The sequence below is a fragment of the Aethalodelphis obliquidens genome, unplaced genomic scaffold, assembly GCF_003676395.1.
Source record: "Aethalodelphis obliquidens isolate GAN/ISIS:26980383/991018 unplaced genomic scaffold, ASM367639v1 scaffold17, whole genome shotgun sequence".
NCBI classification, from domain to species: domain Eukaryota; kingdom Metazoa; phylum Chordata; class Mammalia; order Artiodactyla; family Delphinidae; genus Aethalodelphis; species Aethalodelphis obliquidens.
The window spans coordinates 19,354,289-19,360,221 of record NW_020837961.1 but is presented as its reverse complement, the minus strand read 5'-3'; positions in this window follow the sequence as shown (position 1 = coordinate 19,360,221).

Genomic DNA, 5,933 nt, shown 5'->3' with positions numbered 1-5,933 from the left:
CCTACAACCAAGGTTATTCTACCCAGCAAGGATCTCATTCAGATTTGATGGAGAAATCAAAAGCTTTATAGACAAGCAAAAGCTAAGAGAATTCAGCACCACCAAACCAGTTCTGCAATAAATGCTAAAGGAACTTCTCTAGGTGGGAAACACAAGAGAAGAAAAAGACATACAAAAACAAACCCAAAACAATAAAGAAAATGGTAGTAAGAACGTACATATGCATAATTACCTTAAGTGTAAATGGATTAAGTGCTCCAACCAAAAGACACAGACTGGCTGGATGGATACAAAAACAAGACCCATATATACACTGTCTACAAGAGACCCACTTCAGACCGAGAGGCATATACAGACTGAGAGTGAGGGCATGGAAAAAGATGTTCCATGCAAATGGAAATCAAAAGAAAACTGGAGTACCAATACTCATATCAGATAAAATAGACTTTAAAATAAAGTCTGTTACAAGCTGCAAAGAAGGACACTACATAACGATCAAGGGATCAAACCAAAAAGAAGATATAACAATTATAAATATTTATGCACCCAACATAGGAACACCTCAATATATAAGGCAAATGCTAACAGCCATAAAAGGGGAAATGGACAGTAACACAATAATAGTGGGGGACTTTTAACACCGCACTTACACCAATGGACAGATCATCCAGACAGAAAATAAATAAGGAAACACAAGCTTTAAATGACACAATAGACCGGATAGCCTTAATTGATATTTATAGAACATTCCACCCGAAAGCAGCAGGATACACTTTCTTCTCAAGTGCACATGGGACATTCTCCAGGATAGATCACATCTTGGGTCACAAATCAAGCATCAGTAAATTTAAGAAAATTGAAATCGTATGAAGCATGTTTTCCGACCACAACGCTATGAGATTAGAAATTAATTACAGGGGAAAAAACTGTAAAAAACACAAACACATGGAGGCTAAATAATACGCTACTAAATAACCAAGAGATCATTGAAGAAATCTAAGAGGAAATTGCTGTATTCTTATAGTTTTTGCATTTCTGAGAAATTCTTTCTCTCCCCTATTGTAAATGATAATCTTGCTGGGTAGAGTATCCTAGGTTGCAGGCTTTTCCCTTTCAGGACTTTGAATGTATCGTGCCACTCCCTTCTAGCCTGCAAATTTTCTGCAGGGAAATTGGCTGCAGCCTTATGGGGCTTCCCTTGTAACTGACTCTGTTTTTCTCTTGCTGCCTTTAGAATCCTCTCTTCACCTTTAACTTTTGCCGTTTGAATCATGGTATGTCTTGGTGTTGTCCATTTGGGTTCATCTTGTTTGGGACCCTCTGTGCTTCCTGTACCTGGATATCTGTTTCCTTCTTTAGGTTTGGGAAGTTTTCAGCCATAATTTATTCAAATACATTTTTTTTTGACATTTGGGGAAAATTTTATTGCTCTTGATGGAACATAGCACCAGTTCAACGAATAAAAGATGGTTAGGATTCGTCACCTTTAATCAACAATATGCTTTTATACGAAAAGTGCTTAAAGCCATAGTTCTGGAAAAAGTTGAGGATGCTAAAATTTTTGTGTTATATATTTTAAATATGTTAACTACTTCATTAAACAGACGAGCAATGTATACCTATTTAAGTGATATCAGATTTGCTACTGTCAGTCTGATTATCAAATCCACAAATGCAAAATCAATTAAGGGACAAAAACATTCTTCAAACTTATAAAACAAGTTAGAACATTATAAAGTAATTTTTATGCCAAAAATATTTGTTAATTATTGCTTAAATGTACAGTTGATTACACTCGTGAAATTTTCCAAATCATAAATGAGAAGATATCTTCTGAATGCTAACATTTATCCCAAGGAAGAGAGGAATATTTAAGGGATGTGTAGACATTGCTTAACCACTGTGGAAAATAGCCCAGTTTCCCGCAAACAATCTTAATAACGAACATCACTGTGGTGACTCAGGAACTGGAAACAAGACTACAGGATCACACTCAAGCTCTGTGAAGTCAGCCAGAGGATTTCTTCATGATAACTGCAGCCGGCACTTTCTCAGTCCTTAGAAGGTAGGATTTTATGTAAACTTCTTGTTCTAAAAGAAGAGGTCTGAATGGATAAATCGCTATGTAGAAGTACAAAGTTTTTTAATGCAGTCTTCTGTAAGAAGTAATTAAAATGTAAAAGCCAAACAATCTAACATCGAACGTGATTTCCTTCGAGATACACTTTATCCATCAGTCTCTTTCTCTGTCCTCCGACCATCTGAACCGTCAGTCACTGCACTGCTAATCCTCATAGTGAAACGGGTGCTATCTTATTTAAACTAGCTCGACTTTCTGTAACAACAGTCTCAGGAGTGGCGTTTTTAAACATAATTTTACCCAGCATGTGCATCCGTCATATTTGAGGGCAGGCACAAGACTTCTCATAAAGTTGGTGAAGCTGTGGAATACCACCTGGGGATGGAAACAGGACCTGTATCCTCGAGGGGAGAGAAAAACCAAACGCTTATAAATGAAGGGGATTTGGGATACTTAGGGTTGACGTAGAAAAGAAAACAGAATTTTATATTTTCATCATTTTTGTGAAGATAATGTCTCCATGATCACATTATCAATGTCATTCTTTATATATGTGTGTGTGTACATATACATATGTACATATACATATATATATATATATAATTATTATTGTTTGGGGTGATGCAGGAAGCTACAAATGAGAAAAGGACACTGCGGTTTTAATAAGGGGAACAAAAAGTTCTGTTCACCAGTATCGATTCACATTACAGTACACCAGTATCAATAGCATTTTCTTGTCTATTTTTGGTACTGAAGATGGTACCTCTCTACATAACCTTGTAAGGCTTCAGTAACTAAAGCATAAAACAAACAAACAAAATACATTTTTGATGCCCTTCTCTCTCTCCTCCTTCTGCAACCCCTATTGTACATAGGTTGGCACACTTTATATTATTCTGTAGATCTCGTATGTAGCTTTCATTTTTAAAAAAAATTGTCTGGGGGCTTCCCTGGTGGCGCAGTGGTTGGGAGTCCGCCTGCCAATGCAGGGGACACGGGTTTGTGCTCCGGTCTGGGGGGATCCCACATGCCACGGAGCGGCTGGGCCCGTGATCCATGGCCGCTGGGCCTGAGCGTCTGGAGCCTGTGCTCCGCAATGGGAGAGGCCGCAGCAGTGAGAGGCCCACGTACCGCAAAAAAAAAAAAAAAATTGTCTGTCTGCTACTGCTGTTACGATTGTGTGATTTCCATTATTCCATCTTCCAGATGACTTATTTGTTCTTCTGTGTCATTTAGTCTGCTATTCATTGCTTGTAGATTGGTTTATATGTCAGTAGTTGAATCATCTATTTTTTCTTTAATTTTTCATTTTTTTATTTTTAACATCTCTATTGGAGTATAATTGCTTTACAATGGTATGTGAGTTGCTGCTTTATAACAAAGTGAATCAGTTATACGTATGTTCCCATATCTCTTCCCGAAGCATCTATTTTTGACTGGTTCATCTTTATAGTTTCTAATTCTTCGTTACAGTGATCTGCATTTCTATCGATAATCTTTCTGAATCCCTTTAGCATTTTTTTAAAGCTCCTTTTTGAACTCAGGATCTAGTGCACTGGTGAAGTCTGTTTCATTATTTGTTCTTTCAGGGGATTTCTCTTGTTCTTTTAATTGGGAGTAGCTCCTCTGCCTTTTCATTTTACTTAACTGTTTCTCCTAAATTCACAGAGACAGAGAAAGGTGTCTACTGTGGCCTTAAAGGGGTGTTTTTTTCTTTTAATTTTACTTATTTATTAGCTTTTGGCTGCGTTGGGTCTTCATTGCTGTGTACAGGCTTTCTCTAGTTGCGGCGAGCGGGGGCTACTCTCCGTTGCGGTGCGCAGGCTTCTCATTGCAGTGGCTTCTCTTGTTGTGGAGCACGGGCTCTAGGTGTGCGGGCTTCTGTAGTTGTGGCACATGGGCTCGGTAGTTGTGGCTTGTGGGCTCTAGAGCACAGGCTCAGTAGCTGTGGCGCACGGGCTTAGTTGCTCCGTGGCATGTGGGATCTTCCCGGACCAGGGCTTGAACCTGTGTCCCCTGCGTTGGCAGGCGGATTCTTAACTATTGGGCCACCAGAGGAAGTCTCTAAAGGGGTGTTTTTATGTGGGAGTGTCCTGTGTATTCTCTGTGTTCAGTGTTTTTGGTGCAAGGACTGGTTTTGGTATAGATGCCAGCCATGCTTTTCCTAAGAGTGTGCTGGCTGTTTTCCTCTAGACTAAGGGGGAGTGGTTGGTGTTGTAATGTCTAGAGCCTGTGCTGGATGTGAGGTGGGGCTTCCTCTTTCCCCTGCGGCTGTCACCACCCTGTCAGTGGCAGGGTCTGCTGCCCAGTTGTTGGCGTAGAAGCCCTGAGGGTTGGGTTTGATCAGGTTCCCTTGCCCTTGAGTGTGTGCCCTGCCCCAAAGGTGATGCATGTGCCACCTGTGTAGGCATCCGCGGTTCCGCTTAGAAGCAACCCAGGGCCACGTCTCTTTCTCTGTTGTGTTTGTCCCAGATCTAGTGCTAGGCTGTGGTGTGGAGTGGGCTGGGACTTGGGGTCGGGGCGTTGTGCCTGCAGGACCTGAGGTGGCTTATCCCTGGATCTGTGTGCCCCAGGTCTGGCGCTAAGCCTCGGTGTGAAGCGGGGGGAGCCAGGGCGCTCTGTCTGGGAAACAGCCGCTGCCTGCGCCTGCGCGCTTCCTGGGCCTGTCTGCCCAAGATTCAGAGCTCAGATGCTGCGCGTTCTTGTGGTGCTGCCCGGTGCGCGTGCTGACGATGTCTGCCACGGCTGGACCGCCAGCCCGGAGCAAGTGCTGACAGTGGTCTCGGTGGCTCTACCTAGGTCACTCCCCAGGCGCCCCAGTCTGTCTCTGTGTAGCTAGACTGAATCTTTGCCCAGATCTCACAGCAGGCGTGAGAGTGGACAGGAGTGGGCAGGACCTGGTGGTTTGACCCTTCATATTGGGAAGTGTGCTGAGGCGGCAGCCGCCAGGTCAAGGCTTTTTCTGCCCTGACTGTTAGCGTGCCTGCAGGCGTGCACACTCCTCGCGAGTAAAGTCTAGGCTTCTCCAGCCCTTCTGTCTGTCCCAGCAGATTTCCTGATAGGCAAGGGGTCTTGTCTCCTCCTTGCAGGACCCCAGGACTGGGACGCCCAGATTGTGAGTCAACCGGTTCACTCCTCTGGGCGAGGGTCCACCCATGCGGACCTTGTTTCCTTACAGATCTCTCCCAGGAGTACAGGTCCCGGCCTGATGCTTTTTTCCCGCCCGACCCAGTTACATGGAGATCTTTCTAGCAGCTTTGGGTGTATAGGATTTCTTCTGCCAGTTCCCAGTTAGTGTTCTGTGAGAATTGTTCCACAAGTGGGTGTATTTTTGCTCTGTCTGTGCAGGGATTGGGGGGTGGGGAAGCTCTATGTCCTCCATCTTAATTCCCCTCCTCAAGGCAAATGTCTTTTAAGAATTTTTTTTTTTTTTTGCGGTACGCGGGCCTCTCACTGTTGTGGCCTCTCCCGCTGCGGAGCACAGGCTCCAGACGCGCAGGCTCAGCGGCCATGGCTCACGGGCCCAGCTGCTCCACGGCATGTGGGATCTTCCCGGACCGGGGCACGAACCCCTATCCCCTGCATCGGCAGGCGGACTCTCAACCACTACGCCACCAGGGAAGCCCTAAGAATTTTTTTAAAGTGTGTATGTAGAGGGGAGATGTCAGAAACTAATGAATTTATAAAGGAAGAATAAATTAATGAATGGACATAAATATATGCTGACAACAATTTATAAAAGGAGAGAAATGTGTTGTATATACATTATTTCTGTAAGAGCATAGTTACATCCAAAAGGTTCTTTCACAGTTTGTATGTGGCACTGAGGTTAATAATTTCTGCCATTTTAGTG